The following is an 18,891-nucleotide window of genomic DNA, read 5'->3' as shown; positions in this document are numbered from 1 at the left end:
TTAAGATATATGGTTGTCTCCTTCTAACTTAAAATACTATCTTCTCCTCTATTTTATACCACTTTCCACATTTAAAGAACAACACAATTATCCATAGTTGCCTCATGAAACAAACCCATAGAGTGATTTTAATCTTTGAGCTGATTTTAATGATCCGATCCAATACATTATTTGATTGCACATAACTCTGAGTCTCAAGGAGGACTTTTTAATGCAAATTAATAATGTTTATAGGACATCCATATTCAAGTTTATCTTATAAAAAGGTACATAGATAACAACTGTAATATTTGGCTCAGGCATATCTTTCTTAGAATCCTTTATACTTAAAGACTTACAAATATTGGTTCCTGGGAATTATGTTAGGCTGCCACATTTGATGTACATTTACAACTCTGGGGTGACAAAATGAATCATCTTCATTCAAAACACAAATATCCTCTGAACCACAAATGATCATACCTGTGGAGAAACCACAGTCAAAGTATGATATAAGAAGGGTCTTTCTTTTTCATTGTTATTACTACATGTTTGCAATACATAGTGATTCCATTCCTCCTGGAGAGTTGGCCCATGTACATGACACATCTTCATTCTTTCTTCACCCCCTTTCTCTCCCCTCTGTCACTCCCTCCATCTCCCTTTTGCAAAAGATCACTCTCTCTCTCTCTTTTAATTATTATCTATCTTTTTATTTGGCTCTTTATTTATCTTTTGGGTTTCTCATGAAAGAGAAACTATTTTTTCTAGTTCTCTGTGGGCTGCCACCTCTTTCTTGTAGCCCCAACATCTCTCAGAAGTCTTTGATTCATGCAAGGTAAAGCCGGGGACATCCTGTCCCTATCGGGTGCTTTGGAGGGATCCCTGGAGGAGCAGAGAAGGACTACAGAGAAACAAAACACACCAACAAAACCCAGTCTGGGCATGGCATGCAACCAGCAAAGAGGAGCCACAGAATCACACGGAAGGCCTCTCTTGGCAAGGATTGTTAATCAGCAGCCTAAATATAGAAATGTCTTTAAAACTTTCACAAGCCATTTGTATGAAGATATCACACACACACACACACACACACACACACACACACACAGAGGGTTAAAAACATTTCCCACAAGAATGCACCCTGCTCGCTCTCTCTGGGTTGTACCAAAGCCAAATTTCTATCTATAGAGGAACGACCTTTTGTATTGTTTTTCCCCATCTCCTCTCTTTAGGTTACAAACAATAGCTTTTTGTTGTAAGGCAGGAATAACGGAGCCCAAAGTCAGCACACAATTGTGTGATCACTGGTTAACCTTGAATCCCAAAGTTGTTTAAATAATAAAAGATAAAGTCTTCACAAAGCCTGTCATCCAGCTCATACTCCAAAAGAAAGGAAATCTCAGGAGTTTGGGAGCAAAACTACCTGACTATCCAACTCACTAGGCTCTGGCAATGTTTCCCATAAGGATTTCCATTTAAGCATACTTTTTCTTGCTTTTTATTGGCTCATCTTTAATGAAGGGAACTATTTTTAAAGTTTCAGTTATGTATTGCTCTGAACATGGGGGTAATAGAATATGGGCTCACAAAATGCTATGTTCTGAAAACAAAACATTCAACAAACACTTTTTTTTGTCAATTCTTTTACATCCTTATAATTTCCTAACCTCTTAGAAGATATCTACCAGCTATCTCTCTTCTCAGCCAGGAGATGTCACTGTAGTTGGATTAAATGATTAACAGCAAAATTTGAGATATCCTGAGAACAGTGTGAGTGTTAAAAACTTTTTATATATGATTATAAATGCATAGCAAGGCATCTGGAGTGTAAGTAGAGTCTGTCTACCCATTTCTGCTTCTAGTAAATAGAGAATATTTGTGTAATAGTCAAGCTGGAAAATGAATGCTCCTTCCTTCCTTGCTCCTTGCTAAGACGAAATATATTTGATATATCTGGATGTGTAAAGACTTTAGGACGTAGGAAGGAGAGGGCTCTGTTTCTAAAATATGCATTGCTCCTGAGGTGCAATCAGCGGAAAACAGCGAGGCTCTGAGCTTACAGCTGCAAGTTGTCCACGCTGTAGCTGTGCAGTGCAGTTTTTGCTGAGAATACCTTAGACGGCAGGCCTTCAGGATGAGGGTCAAGTTTATGCACTGTTTACTAATCACTGTTATTAGTGTTCAACTTCAGACGTGCTCAATTATTTGTTGGATAAGTTAACAAATGGATGGAGTCACACGATCATCATATCATAAGAAAGAAACTCCACTCTGAAAAGTTAAAATTTGGTACACTAACCTCTTAAATCACTTCCGTGTCTGGGATATTTGCATTCTTATCTGTAGTGGGATGAATGATGCTCTTCCTAAACATATATCCACTTTCTAACCCCTTGTACATGTGAATGTGACTTTATTTGAGAAAAGGGCCTTTCGAGATGTACCTAAAATAAGGATCCTGAGATAAAATCACTTGGAGAAGTCAGGCCTAAAATCCACTCAGAGGAGAGACAAACGGCAGAGATTGGAGTATTCAAGGTCAGGGCCCAGAACTCTTGGAGCTGCCTTGTAAGATGAATGGGAGGATTCTCCACAGAGCAAGGATCGCCAGCACCCAGGCCATGGTATCCACCGCTGACCTGTTAGGAACTAGGCTGCACTGCAGGAGGCAAGCGATCTACCCTCTGTCAGATGAGCAGCCAGAAGATCCCCGTAGGAGTGAGAACCCTGCTGTGAGCTGCATATGCCAGGGGTCTAGGCTGCGTGCTGCTCCTGGGAATCTCAGGTGATAATAACAGAAATAAAGTGTGCGATATTGTAATGATAGAAATGCAACAACAATAATAGAAATCAGACAAACAAGCTTAAACTTGCATGGTCTCTCTTACATGAGAAGCTCAAAGTATGAATAAAGAGCGAAAGAAAATATAATAGGAAGAAATGAGAAGAAGGGAGCTAGATCTTTCTCAAATGGGAAAAGAATCAAGAGATAAAGAGAGGGGGACAGGGGAAGGAAAAGGATGAGAAAAGGAATTAGCCTATGTTAAGTGCACAGACCAACTCTACCCCAAGAATATAAACAGTACGTGCTGCAAACATGTACTAATAAAAATAGTGCATATAAAAATATAACTAAAATTGTACATACAGACCAATATAATTAACTCCCTGAAAGAAATAAGATGCACAATAAATGTACTGTGCTCGAGTCATCTTGCAAAGCACCTTTTCCACCATCTTCCATGAAACCAGCCCCCGTTGCCAAAAACATCGGAGGGGGCTCAGGGATTATGGCACCGCGCCTGCCTAGCAAGTGCCAGGTCCTGAGTTCGATCCCAGGTACCTCAAAAACAAAAACAAAAAGGTTGGAAGCCACTACTAGAGAGTCTTCCAAGGAAGTGTACTTCTGCTAGCACCTGGACTTCAGACTTCGCCTCTCAAACTGTGAAAGAACAATGACCTCACATGGCAAACCGTGACCTCCCGCTCTGACAATGTGGTCCTACCACCTACACTGCCCTCAGAAAGGCCTCCCTCTCCCTGCGTCTCAATGTACTGCAGCTCCCTTCCCTGCCTTGCCACCTCTGGAGGGGTGCAGCTGTTCATACAGGAAAGCAGGTACCTGCAGGTAGATGCAGGTAGGTGCTACTTGATGTTACCCTTCCCTCAGTTTGGTTACTGGTCTAACTCTTTCTCCCTTTTTCCTCCACTCCTTCCTCTCTCCATCTAACTAGACAACAAGGTGCTGGAGAACATGGGCTACGGGGCTGGAAACTTCCCTGGTGGGGGGCTCAGGGTGTCCTCAGTGAAGGGCTGCTGATTCTAGGGCAACACTGGCAGAAAAAGCCCCCCATTCCAACTGCTTCTCTGCCTGCATCAGGGGCACAGCCTGAGGGATCCTTGAGCCCAGATTGCTGTTGGAATTTAAGCTGCAGACCATGGGGAAAGCAACTTTTCAGATCCTGGGTTAAAGTCCCAGATGCTTGGAGAAAGTTGGAGATCTTCTATCCAGGTGTGAGCTGAGCCTTGGCAAAGCCTACTATCCGGAAGGGTGGATCCAACAGCAATGTCATGAGGGGTTTCTTAAAACTGTTTGGTCTTTGGGAAAAAAAATCCCCCTTCCCCACCCATTGTGTGATATAACTTGAAGCCTGTTGTCTGACTTGCAGACTTTCAAGTGTTTTCTAGAATACATCATGGACAGGAAGAGGTAGTGTCGCTTTTCAAAAGGATGAACAAGAATGAAGATGAATACACCTTGCTGGCTTGTCACCAGCACTAGCACACTACTAACTTGACTTGTGGTGAATACTTGCTGACTCAATTGAAAAGGAAAAGGAAGTGAAATGGCTTTGTTACTGCTTCCTTTCAAGACCCTAGGAAAATTCTTCATGGCATCATTTAATCATGCAGTCAAGGAGAGTCTGCTTTAACATGATGCTTGACAGCTCAGGCGGCATGTGAATTATAACTTCATTTCTATGTTACGTTTCCTGCCTTTATTTATGAATATATATGAGCCCTTGCCACTTACTATTATAATTTCATAATGATTAAGCGATAAGTAAAACTCCAGATGACAAAATGACTCACTCCTTAAGGACTAAGCAAACTTACCTGGGGGTGAAGTGGGTGCTAATTGTATGTTTTCATGGGGCACCTTAAGGTCATGTTCTGCATTTGGCTCATCAGATCCACCGTATGAGCTTTTGTCCCCTGTCCCACACCCAGGAGCCAGGCAGAAGGGTGGGATCTGGAGCAAGGCTCCTTTGCTCTCTGGTTTTGAACTGGAATTCAGCAAGGGCAACCCAGCAGAATCAGATGGGGAGGAGAAGGGAGAAGCTGTGGTTTTTACCACCCAGCACCCACCCTGGTCAGCCAACCCTCCATCGAGGTTTGCCCTGCAGTTCCTTCTGTAAGCACCCTGAGGGAATGGCTCCCTGCCAGGCCCAGGAGCGACCCAGTGTCCTTCCCCTCTGTAGGCTCCCTCTAAACCTGCCCTCAACTTTGTAAAACGCTCTCTAATAAACTCTTCCCCGTTACCCTGTTAAATGTGCTGTGTAGACACATCATTTCTAGGCTCTAGGTGGCACCTGAGGCATGAATTATGCTTTAGTGACATATGTTATATTTACTATTTAGATGCATGGTTAGGTATTCATCTAAAGTAGCTACCTCATATTGGGCATGAAATAATTTTTGTTACCCACCCAAGTTCTTTGTAGCAAGAAAACAATGCATACAGACAACAGAAACTCTGATGCAAAGAACTAGAAAAACTGAACTTGTTAGATTATTTTAGACCCTGCTTGCAGTTTGTAATTCTAAGGTTAACTACCATGTATTGAACACTTTCCAAGAGCTTGACAGTGTGTTCAGTAATTAAACATAAGTCATCTTTAACCCATTGGGTAATCTCGCAAAGCAGGAATTAGGCCATTTTAGAGTTGAGGGAAATGAGGCTTAGCTGCAGCATGGGAAGGGGTTTAGAACAGGTGAACCTGCTCACACAACCCTTCTCTCTCCTCCTACTGAACTCCCCCCTCCGGGGGTCACTGGGTACTCACAGACCTCACATGATAAGAGGACTTTATGAAGCCTGGAGCCTTACTAATTTTGATTAACCTAATCTTCCAAACCAGTATCCTCACAGAAACATTCTCATAGAAAGCTAATTAGCATCTTGCCTCCATGCACAGCAGTCTAGAAAATGCAGTTTCTGACTTCGCTGCCTTCATCTCCTGCCTTTCATCTCTTGGATCCTTGTCTAATGCTTGTCATTCCTCCTGGGATCAATAAACAAAAGTTGAAAGTCTTTTCTAAATCATCAGGTGGCTCGGTGGTTCTCATCCGTTGCACTGTTTTTTAAAGGGGCTGTCTTTGTGAAATTTTCAAAACATGTCATACTTTTATTTATTAATACATGTTTTCAGTACACAGTGATCACATTTGTTGTGGTGAATCTACTTAATTCATGTACAGAATACAGTTCTTTCTATTTCCCCTTCTTTCCTCTCCCTCCATCTCCAAATCACCTTCCTATTGGAAGATCTCCCCTTTTCCTATTCTCAATCTTTTATTTTAAAGCATGTCATAATTTGATGATAGTAAGGGAAAGGGAAGGACAATATTTGTAACAGGAAGGCTTCTCTAGCATCTGATTAACTTGGCCACTGGAGGGGCTAACTAAGGCTTATCTCCAGAAGGATCTGCTAAGCAATATTCAAGAGTGGATGACTTTAATAAGTAGTGTTAGCAATAGCAGCTAACATTTGCTTAGAATTAAGAATGTACCAGGCACTATACGAAGCTCTTTACATGGATTGCTTCACTTACAGTTATGGCAATTAAAATCTGTAATTTTACAGTTGAGAAACTGAGGCAAAAAAAAAAAGATTGAATAAGTTTACCAACATCAGGCAACTGAAGTAGAAAAAGCATCTTTGAGATCTAGGTAGTCAGACTCCAGTTTCTATGCTCAGAATAGATAACATCCTTCTTAGCTAGACTCAAAAAAATCACAAGGGTCTCAACTTACTGCAAATATAGACAGACTTGAACAACATAAAATGTGGTGAGTTAAATTTTAAAATCAGATCTTAGAGTTAAAAAAACTCTAGTTTCACGGGTTGAAGAGAAGTAGAATTCTGTGTCAGTGCGGAAGCGAGCTGAAGCCTTGATAAAAAGTCACAGGAACGAGTGGAGTCAGAAGGACGACCAAGGGTCCTGTAGCACTGGAGCAATGCTCAGGCCGACTCTCCGCTCACTCTTTTCCGCGTGCATGGCTCCTGCACTGTCTGAAGATCACAGTTCAGAAGGTCTTTGGGGAGAAGGAAGTCATCAAAACCGTGCAGGGATTCAAGCCTTGCCCGATGGTCTCCCCACAGTGTTCCTTGTCCTCCCGCCTCCCACCCAATCCACCCCAGACCTGGCCACAAGCCATGGGAGCAGAGCCAGGAAGCTGGCTTCAAACTGAAGAGGAGAGGCAGGGAGCCAAAGAAATATATTACCCTGGGCTCTGCAGAGGACTGGGAAGGCCCACATGGTGGCGAAAGCACCAGGAAAAGGACACTTGTCAGCGGAAGCCACATCGGGACACAAGGTTGTGACATTAAGCAGAGTCAGGAGCTCATCATAGTAGAATAGGCTGGGCTGCCAATCTAGGAACTAATGTCCTTATAAAAAGAGGAGAGGACACGAGGCACATGGAAAAGGCAGCTGTGAGAAGATAGAGGCAGTGACCGGATCAGGTGTGTTAGCCAAGGAACACCAAGGGTTTCTGGGAGCCAACAGAAGCTAGGAAGAGGCAACAAGGATCTTTTCCGGGCCTTTGGGAGGACCACGGCCTTGCTGGAGTTTTAATTTCAGACTTCCAGCCTCCAGAACTGTGAGAAACACACTTCTGTTATTGCAAATGACCCAATTTGTAGTAATCGATTGTGGCAGCGCCAGAAAACTAAGACAGAATGCATTTCCTGCTCACGTAGGCTGCTATGAATGAAGGAGACAGTTGCGTAATAGAAATTACTGTGTGTTCCGTGCTGTAATAAGTGCGTGTCCAAGGCATTACAGAGCTCTCAGAATACTGCTGAAATGATGTCGTGGCTGGCTAAGTTTAATTTATTTTCATCCTTGTGGTTCTTCAGGAATCTATTTCTTCAAGCAAATTTTATTTTAGATGGAAGAAGATGGGAAGAGCAGGTTTCTCTGTAATGGAAGCCAAATGACAATGTCTCTTGATTTGACCAAATTCAAGCTTCCCGGATTTCTGCACACAGCTAAGTGGCCGATGACTTTAATGCATTTGATTATATCCTCTCCCCCTCAGCACCACAATGACTAGGATAGTTCACATACCTGAATACCCTTCTGTCTCAAATTTGCTTAAGTCCCTAAAACTCCCTCCTGTCCCCTCTCTAAAAAGCTTCATTTCCTCTTTCCTTCACTCCCAGATCAAGTCTACCTCCCTGAAAAGAAATCAATTTCCCATCACCCCTATATTTTAGTACCTTTAGCTTTAGCAATTGTATACATTCTCACATATTGTATATGGTAAATTCTTTCAATGGGATTGATTTTCACTTATCTTATTAATTCTCTATGGTTGCCATAATAAATCACATCAAACTTGGTACTTTAAAAAAAGAAACAGAAATTTACTCTCCTACAGTTTCAGAAAGCCAAAGTCTGAAACCAAGATGCCCTCAGAGCTGCACTCCTTGGAAGGTTCTAGAGGAGAATCCTTCCTGGCCTCTTCCAGCTCCTGGTGATCCCTGGTGTTTGTTGGGTTGTGGCTGCACTGATCCTATTTATGCCTGTTTCCACACAGCCTCTTCCTCTGTGTTACTCTCTGTATGTGTCTCCTACAGACACATGTCCATGGATTTTAGGGTCCACCTGAACAATCCAGGCTGGTCTCATTTCGGGAACCGTAATTTAATTACTTCAACAGAGACAGCTTTCCAAGTAATGTTGTGTTCACAGGTTCTAGTGGTTAGAACATGAACCTGTATTTGAGGTGTGTGTGTGGATGGGAACATCATTCTGCTCATTACACTTTGCATCTACCTGTACCTGTAAATGTTTGTACATTACTATTCTGTAATTAATTTTTTCATTAAATTGAATCAAATGAAACATTTGGGCACAGGTTTGAGAATCTACAAATTACTACAAATCCCATCCTTGAGTACAATGACATTTCTGATGATTGACTTTACTAGTCTAAAGACAGTTGGCACTGTAAGAATATCAAGGATTGATGAAGTCTCACTTGCTGTCATGACATTTATAAAACATAATTTCATTCAATAAGAAACAAGTAATCCAACTCCCTATCATGAATGTAAACACTGCATACTGCAAGCACATACTAATAAAAATTAAAAATTCGAAAACATAACAAATAATCAAAATGCTAACTGAAAGCTTCCTAAGTGAAATCCAGGCAGTGATAAACCTAGTTAAAATTTCAGTTCTATTAATTAGTTGTAAATCTTTGAAACTTCTATATTGCACTTTCTATTTTAATCTGGAGAGAAAAGAAGAAAGGGGTACGTGAGGAACCAACTTCCTCCTCCCCAAATCTGGTACAGTTTGAATGCTGGATGTCCTCCAAAGGCTTATGTTCTCTCTGGTGGCGCAACTGGGTGTTGAACTACTGAGAGGAAGGACCTAGCGGAGATCACTGAGGCAGGATTCTGGAGGCCACTGTGGGACTCCAGGCTCTTCCTGGTCTCTCTTTTGCTCCTTGGGACTTCAGGTAAACACTTTTGCTCTGCCACACACTCATGCTATGATGTACACAGGCCCACACAGTGGAGTCAACCAATTATGAACTAGAACCTTCAAAACCGATTCAAGATGAACCTTTTCTCTTGAAATGGATTATCACAAAGTTTTCCTTATAGTGATACACAGTTGATTAACACAAATGCCAACTACTTTTAATTTCACACTATTCCAGTGATCAATGAACATTCACCTGTGGAAATAACCTGTATGGGGTGTGGAACTTGTGAAGACTCAGTGCATGTGCAGTGGACTCTTGACTTACAAACTTGATTGGTTCCTGAGGTCTGGTTGTAACTCAAGTCAGTTGTAAGTCAATATATCTGAGATCTGGATGTTACCTGAGTACATGCTATAGATAACAAGAGCCAGATGAATTTTCTATTAACCTAATTAACCCAAGTTGTTCATATGTCATGTTGGTCGTAACTCAAAGGTCCACTGTAGTAGCTCTTGTGCTGGGAGAAAATGAGCTTTAGAAAATTAGGTTCCCAGCAGAAGCTATTTTTGTGTGTTCCTCTTTTGTGCTGAAGTACTCAACTTCATGATGACAGTCTAGCCAATTAGTCAGATGAATGGAGTCACTCCAATATTGAATAGTTTTTATAAAGCATTTCTGTTTATTATGAAAATTAAGACATGTCATTGCTTTACAGATGCCACCCAGAGCCACATGCTCCTCCAGGCAAAGCTGGGAGTCGCAGAGTCAGAGCAGACAACAGGCCAAAATACATACCAGATGCAGAAGAATTTCGATTTGGCTTAAAAGGATTTGATCAAAAATGTCCCACATCTATTCTGGCCAAGAATTATCGCTGGGACAGTAAGCTCTTTGATATGGTAATACAACCAGCTGCTAGTTCATCTCCATTTCCAATGCGGTAATCCACACTGCTTTCCATCTTCTTCCATCCAGCATGTGACTTAATTAGGAGGGTTCAACAGTCCATGTTTGGGGCTCATTTCCTTCCTCTAATTGGGAGTGGAAGAGCAGTGATTGGCATACTGGACTCACAGAAAGGAGGAAGGCACCATTCTCCTACTGCTTCTCTTCATCTGTGTATGAAGCACTTCCAAGGAGACTGTCTGATTTGTAACCAGCTGGATGCAAAGATAACCCAGTTGGTGTTTGAAATCCATCCCATACTCTGAGATGCCCACAGTGGAGTGTGTATGTGTGTGGGACGTGCCTAGGTTATGTGCACCACAGTGGGATTTTCCAGTGCCCCTGAAACCCACGAGAGAACACATCTTCTCTGAAGACCTGCTAACAGAAGTTGGCTCATCGTTTCCCTGTCTCATCCCCTGTTGTTTTCACAGCTGTTTGAGGAGAGCAATACAGAGTACCCAAATGCCTGGAAACATGTGGTGGTGGGCAGTGGCGAAGGCCAAGCAGTGGTTCTTTTCTACCCTATAATCATAAGCTGTTTTTCTGAAATGCCGATAATTGCATGGAATCTTACGCTAGGGAGACAGAGGGTTGGTTCATCATGCCCAAGACTGTAGTATACACTTGACTCACAGAAAGAAGTACATCTATCCTCAGATAAATAGAGGAACAAAAAGAGTATTTAAAAATAATGGCAATGATATATCCACATTCTATGAAATGCATTGTTAAGCAATTTCCTCACTATGCAAACACTATAGAATGTACTTACACAAGCCAAGATGGATATGACCTAACTAGACTCATAATCTTACAGTACCACCACTATATATGTAGTCTTTCATTGATGTAAATGTTGTCATGCAGTGCAAGACCACACACACACACACACACACACACACACACACAAATACGTACATTCTTACAGATTCTCTTAATTACATACATCTCAATCTTCCCTCCTTAATGTCATGCTGGTCACATCATTCATGGATGACTTACAATAATCATTCTTGGATATTACAGCACCCAGCGTCTGGCCTTTTTAGTGTTTCTACTTCACCTCCAGCGGCCTTTCCTTCTCTTGTTCCTTAGCTTTCTACTCCCCACGTGACACCAAGGAACCCATCTCTACCACTTCCATACCTTCCAGCTCACTCGCTGAAATCATGATGGATCCATGATTCCAATTCCTCATCTTTCCTACCATTCTCAAGTACTAACCATACCCCTTCCTCACTATGCATCAACCACCTTCTATTTTCATTTCCTCTTCATTCAGTCTGAATTCTGGTGACCACCACAGTCATTCTCATGTAAAACCCTTCAGATTCTTTGCTTCTCTCCACTTCTGTGGCATTACCTACCTGTCAAAAACCTCCAATCTCATTGATCCAACTTTCCAGCCTCTTTGCCTGCATACTGGATGATTCATGTTGCAGGAGAAAAATCACACAGCTCTGTGGTTTCACTTTAAATTTATTAATCCAAGTGTCAAATAAAGTCTCAATGTTGTCCGGCAGCCCCACCATATTTCCTTCCAACATTCACTTTTTTATTTTACGCAACCTTTTTCCTGACACATCTCTAACCCCTTGGTCACCTCTTTAAACCCAACTCTGCTCTTAGAATGGAGAAAATATTCCCTCAGCTTTTACATGACAATGCCTTGACTTACACTGAGAATTTCATCCTTACCTCTTCAAGAACTTCTCCTTTGTGTTTTCCTTCTTTATCCTACATCATAAATATTTTCGTATCAAATCTCCAGTCCCATCCACAAAAATCTCTCTCCTGTCTTTCCACTTAAAGGAGCTTCCCTCAACTTCTCAGCTGTTTTCATCATCTCCCTCATTTCCATGGTCTCCATGACAGCAACACCTGCTTGTTGAGACATGTGTACACACATGGCTCCACTTGCTAGTTTCTCGTTTGCATTTAAAATTTAAAACAGTTTAAAATCAAAGTAAGGTATTTATGTGTTTTTACAGACTCAATGCTTTCTCTTCAGAGGCAGTCAGTTGAAACTTTTTTTTACCGAGTCTCCTGTGGTTCATCTCAGTAGATCTACCAGTGCGCACAAAGTATTTCCCTGTTTCTCAACATCACACACACACACACACACACACACACACACACACAGACATTGAATCTCTCCTTTGCCCATCTTCTCAATGTACTTGTATTATGTTTTTGGATTAAACCAATAGATAATGATATATAAATTCTATTAATAAATGAGATTGCTATGTATTATGACTGCATTTTATGTTTTGAACAACTTTTAACTTTTTCTATAGCTATTAATTGCTTCAATTTTCTGAATATTTTCCTATGTATCAAGCATTCATTTTCTACGAGAGCTGCAAAACGTCTCTTAATATATTCAAGTATAACAGGTAAAGAATCATCTTTTACTTCTGTTGAACAAATTGTTTCTGGAGCTCTCTATCTTCTTACTTGAACTGGATCATAATGGCACCAGAGAGAGGCACAGTAAAAGAGGGCCTTGGGAATGGTCACATAAGTGCATATGCATCACATCTCAGATATAGGTCCTGTCCAAGAAGTGTAAAGTAGACTTTATGAGAAACATAAGCAATGATCAGAAGAAAAAACATAGAAAAGTTTTAGAATAAATAGAACCAGAGTGCTGCTCTTCCTTACAACAAAAAAGAACTTTCACACAAGAAAAAATGAACAGAATTTTTCTGAGTTTCTCATGTGGCATGGCAGAGGCAAAGCCAAATATGTGACTGAATGATTACTCTGAATCATTGCTTTGTATAATAAATCCCAGGCCATTCATTTCTATACTAAATTCTTCAGAATATTAAAACTGGATTAACTTATTTTAATTAAAGGACAAAGTGTTGTGGGAAAAAATCTAAGTAGAAAAATCATTTTAATGTTTTGTAGAATAATTCCACCCAAAATTCCTAGAATCTTTACTGTACTCGGTTGGATAAAGACTTAGGCTCACTGACTTTATGTTTATATTCCTGTTAACTGAATAATTCGACTGTGCTCTCAAAACCCATTCCTAATTCATAATAACCTTAAAAATGGTTTATTCAGCAAAAAAATTTACATTTTCCCCCAGAAAATAAAATTAGTAATCTTTGGGCTTTCCAATTCAAATTAGGTTTATTCTGAATTGGTGGAAATTAAATGACTTGCAATGGAAATCAATATCTATCTATCATCTTTTTTCACCTGAGATGCATTCTATTTTACACAGAGAGGGCTTCAGATCAGTGCACGTAACCTTGCTGTTTATGTAGTGAAACCCAACAACATGTGCTTTCTTTTCAACAGAGATGTCTTGACACAGCAATAGAAAGTGTCAGCTGGTACTGGCCTTCCCCTTCTTCCCCTTTGTAGAATTAGACTCCCCTTTCCCTTCATGACTCAAAGATAACTGGCCACTGGGAAATCAGTTCATTTATTCAATACCCACATGACGTGGCAGTGCAAGTAGGACATCTGGATTGAGGCAGGGGCAATTAGATTTGGGGGGAGTAGGGTGACAAATGGGAAATTCAGAAATCTGCACTAAAAACAAATATTCCAACAGTAAGTACTTCTAATTTTAAAATTAAATTGCTTTTGAAATAAGGAAATGCATGTTGAGTCTTTCTAAGGGACAAAGAGATTTTCCATGATGATTCTTGGGCAAAAGCTATAAACCAAAAGCTAAAGCACTTTGAGAAAGACCATGCAACTGTCTATGCTTTAAAATTACTGGATACCTATTAACTTAATGACTGCATCTAAAAGATGTCAAAATGCTCCAAAATACACTGAAATTACTTTAATTCATGTAAAGTTTCATCTTAGTGATATGAAACACTTTTTAAAAAAAATGGTCCACAAGCAGTTTTCCTTAGAACTGAGAATAGTGCAGAAAGCAACAATTGGGAACCACAGCCTTTCAAAGGTACTCTTTTATAAAGACACAAGAATAACAGCTCCAAAACCATGTTTTTCCATTTCTAATACTGTCTACTCTGCTAAAGACATGACAATAAGATCCACCATAAGTGTATGTCATTGACTGCATTAACAATGGTCATCAAGTAAGGATTTTACTCCCTAGTTTGAAAAAAGAAAAAAAAAATCAACCAACAGTATCTGCCTCAATGAATTTCAGGTCACATAAGTTTAGTAGAAAAGAACCTGCTTTTTATATTGAGAAATTGTAATATGTCACTTCTAGTGAGATTATCCCTCCATTTGCACCCTAAGGAATGACCAATTTTCATTTTTGGCTAAAGTTTCTTCTGGTTCCTTTGGCTTCTGGTAGTATGGTCACCTTAAGTCATTTCAACTGAATAAGAAAGAAGACTGGGACTTACTCAGCTAGTGATATGTCCCATGGAGAGGAATTCTCTCTTCCATTAAAGAGGGCTCTTGGAGTAAGTTTTGAACATTGGAAGAAATGAGTTGCTTGGTAGGATGAGGGAAACTGGAAAACAAACAGGATGAAAATGAGAAAGAGAGGTTACTCAGCAATTGTGCTGGAGAAGGCTGGGCATATGAGCTTGCCCTGAGGTGAGAGTTGGACTTGACAAGGAGGGAGGATATTTCTTTTTAGGAGAAAAGATTATTAGGTAGGCGGCTCTCAATTCAGATTCTTAGCTAATCAGTCTAGAATGAGCTCAGGAAATAGTATTTTTCAAGCCTCCCTGAGTTTTTATTTTAACGTGCTTCCAGGATTCAGAACTGCTGGACTAAAATTAAAGAGAAGAAAAGCCAAAAAGCAATGGAGACATTGAGAAGTGGAGAATTTGAGGTAGAGAGGGCAGAGTCCATTCTCAGGTACAGTAAAAGATGGACTCATCTTTGTACAGAAACAGGGATGAAGGCTTGGAGAGAGTTGGAAAGATAGGAAATGAGCATTTCACAATGCAAGAATACTTTAACTAGAAATATCCTTTGATGACTCCTGTTATAGAGAAAGGATAATTAAATTTTCTACGTATCTTTTATACTCATGAATTTACACCATGGTGTTTCCATAATTATTAAATATGAAACAGTGAAATCCATCTAAATTACTTAGTGATTGCCCTAGTGAATTTTGACTAACTTTAAATTAAAAAGTATAAAGAAAATACATATATTTAATAAAAATATTTATTTTTGGAAATATTCAAATTGGGAATATACAAACATTCTCATGAGGTTAATCTGGTTTCTTTCACTGTTGGTATCCATGTAAGGGAGTGGGACTCTGTAATTTATTTCACATTTTCTTCTAACATGGCCATAGAGAAGATAAATCAGTATTGTCTCAGATTAAATGTAACCCTCTTAGACAGTGAGTACCTTTCTAATACAAGGAAAAAGTCATTCAACCTTGTAATTGGAATTCACTTTATTCAAAGTAAAAGTGGGAGTTTTCAAATTACATATAGCCAATTTCCTTACAAGAGAAATTGTTATATGTCTCCTAGGATCCAGAAGCTCTATGTATCAAGCTTTTAAATACTGATTCAACTTCTTCACTCTTTGAAACTGTGGCACGTGTACAGTAATTTTGTAAGTCTGATGATCTCATAACAAGAGTTGAACACAGCAGCTGTTTACCATTTCTTGGAAATTGAATGTGATTTTCAGCATTATTCTTTTCACTCTTTGGATTTCCAATCACTTAACTACACATAAGGTAAAGACACAGGTGGAGGATAGGGAGTATGTTATCCATATATTATCTATTGATGAATCTTAAGCATAAACCTTTGAGTCTCAAACACAAACATTTTTTGGAGTTAAGATTCAAGATCTATATTCCTTGATATAATAAAGACTGATACCCAGGTGCATTTAATTTTTAGCTAGTAGAGGTTCCATAACGGAAAGCAAAAGCAATCTTGGGTCTAGAGGTACAGGGTAGGTTTCTACCCCTAATTCCACAGTAACTACAAATGGTGATTTTCAGAGAGTCATGCACCTTTGTGTTTCTGTTTTTTCATATGCAAAATGGAAAATATTCTCTCTCATTAGGTTGTTAGTAAAATGAGTGAAATACTGTACATAAAATATGTTTTAACATAAATTATCCTCAGTTTAGCTCATTTATTTTGAAAATCCACTGTGCTGTCACATTACCCTTCCCGAATACAAAGCACAATGATGTACAGAAGGAGGTATTAAGACACACATGTAGAGAGCCAGGATATACATGGGTTAAACAGTAAAACTCTAAATTGATGGTTTACATATTGCAAGTTCTACAATTATTATCTTCATAAATATTAGCATGATACACTATTATGTATAAACAATAAACATAAACATTTAGAATACAACTTATGAAGATACTTCTGAAAAGAGTTAACCCACATAAAGGTTTTTTTCTTTTTCTTGTGTTGATATTGGTGCCATGAAGTTATAAGAAACATATGAGAGAAATTACACAAAAAAGTGAGAAGATTTTTCCTGCCTCACCATCACATATGTTGAGCCCCAGACACAATTATCCTTTTAGAATGTATTACAGATGCAGAGCTTAGCAAATGGGTGCAAGATGTTTGTTCAGATATAGACTCACAGGCCAGCGCTAGAAGAGACTGGCAAAAGGCTTCAGCAGCCAGTGTTTCTAGTAGGTTGCCAACCTGGATCATTCTTCTCCCTGAGAGTTTTGGCAGCTGTCTTTCATCTCTTCAGATTGCACTTATAATTGGTTGTTTCCATGGAAACGTGGACTTGACACCACAGTCTTCTTTATTAACAAGCTATGAAATGGAGGTGTGTCCTGAGCAAAACGGGAATTTGGGAGTAACAACAATTCACTATCCATGTTTGTGTGATGCTAATTCTGCAAGCATGAGAAGCACATTCACAGTTATTAGTCCCAGTTCTGGGAGGCGTCTCCCCTGACTTCTTTTGGAAGTGGTTTACTTAGCAAAGCACTTTGGATTCACATTTATTTACTGCCTAGGTTTATTCTTATTATTCGTAGTAGCAGCACTTTTTAAAATACGAGAACAGAACTTTGCCTCATGCTTTGCACTAACGGTAGGTTGCAGATATCTTGAGAAAGAATCCAAAATGAAATTTGTTTTAACCATTCCTTGTTCGAAACTCAGTCTGACCTACAATGGAGTGTGGGAGAACAGTCTGGACATTTGGATAATACAGTTGTCAATATGGTTGAAGTGAGTGGAGTTATCAGCAGGTAAAACAATTGCTCTTGTTGCTTTTGGTTATCAAAATGCATCTGTAGTGTTAGCCCAGCTCTCACTGTAATCCTGTGCCTCAGTGAAATTCTAAACTAGATGAAACAAATGTGTAAAATCTTATTTTTGTAAAATCCATAGTTTTTTCTACCACTTAACCTGAACAACCACCATCCAGTACCTGAAATTAAGATTCCAATTCTGTCCCATCTCTGAAGAATGTAGGTTTGTAACAAGAAAGAATTGGTTCATAATGAATATCATGGATAGTTCCCAGCAGCAAAAGTATTTTTTATATTTGATAGGGCAGAATGGAAAATGGAGAGAAGCTCATAAACTAATACATCCCCACCAACTTCCCATAGCATGGCGAAGGTTTACATGCATGTGTGTAGTGAAGACATGAGTAGAAAGTAACTTCCAGAAACATGAAGGAGCTGTCAAAAGTTCATGACATGAAAAATACATTGAATAATCTTACAAGATAGTGTTTTCCATAAATTTCAAATTAAAAATTACAATCTCTAAATACTTTGTGCTATTCAACTAATAATGACACTTTAATCATTTTCTTGCTCAATGCTTATGTAGGTCAACTTGTACACCCTTTGTGTTGTTTAACACACACATGTTCTACCCCCTCTTGACATCTGATATTTACAATAAGTTTAATTGTGGCATATTTTTTATAGTTTCAATAATATAGTTCTATTTTCTATCTTGCAATCTGTAAGGGCTATGCCTGACTAACAGTCTCTGTCCATTTTTATTCTGTTACTAAGTTCCTCTCACAGCTCTGATTCCTTTCCTCACCTGTTTCTGAATATCTTGCAAAGACAGACAACCTGGACAGATTCCCGTGACCAAGAGGTCAAGGTAAATAACTGAACCCTCGTGCCTGGGATACTTCAGGACCATGGACAACAACCCGAGGTACACCTGCCTGGATCTCCAAAGTCAAAAGCAGTGGCAAAGACTATATTTTAGAATAGAGATAGAAAGCACAGATTCAGAAATAAGGATATTTTGGAAGGGCAAGTGGAATGGTGAAAACTATTCCTTTCTTCCATTAATTCTAATCATTTTTTGAGTTTGGTCAGGCCCATGCTATGATCTTTGCCAATATATATTTTCTAATTCTTGTAATCACACCAGGAAGAGAGTATTATTGTTATTTTAACAGACTTAAAGATCTAAGTAACTGGACCAAGTTGACATAGTTTGTGTGGCTGATCCAGGGGGTCTAATTTATTTGTTTTGTTTTGTTTTGTTTTTGGTACCGGGGATCAAACTCGGGTCCTTGCACTTGCACAGCAGGCAGCAAAACCACTGAGCTAAATCCCTGCTGCAAGGGGGTCTAATTTAAAAGTATGTGACTCCAAAGCCATATTTTTCAATAATGTCTTTCACCAAGGAGTCTACACACTGTCTTTTAGTTTAACTCGAGGACTTCCATACTGTGGAATGACAATTCTGTTTGTTCCCTCACCAAGGAGGCAGGGCTGTCAATGAAGGTGAACAATGACTCCAACACTTATAAACTGC

General features: G+C 39.5%; 1 protein-coding gene across 4 annotated transcripts in view; it reads right to left on the bottom strand.

The window, feature by feature from the left end:
- The window catches only part of Fbxl7 (F-box and leucine rich repeat protein 7), a 399,360-nt gene that overhangs the window by 132,298 nt on the left and 248,171 nt on the right, over nt 1-18,891 (bottom strand). Inside the window, exon 1 of one of the 4 annotated variants that reach the window (XM_087189245.1) lies at nt 14,521-18,891. This exon is cut by the window's right edge and continues 27,540 nt beyond it. The exons of the other annotated variants lie outside the window; for them this stretch is intronic. The gene's annotated coding sequence lies outside the window, so the exon portion shown is untranslated. The remainder of the gene's footprint in view (nt 1-14,520) is intronic. 4 annotated transcript variants of the gene reach the window in all.

The sequence above is a fragment of the Heterocephalus glaber genome, unplaced genomic scaffold (genome assembly GCF_053883595.1).
Source record: "Heterocephalus glaber isolate CG9 unplaced genomic scaffold, H.glaber_assembly_v1.0 deba00001538, whole genome shotgun sequence".
Lineage (NCBI taxonomy): Eukaryota > Metazoa > Chordata > Mammalia > Rodentia > Bathyergidae > Heterocephalus > Heterocephalus glaber.
This window is presented reverse-complemented; position numbering and strand designations above follow the sequence as displayed.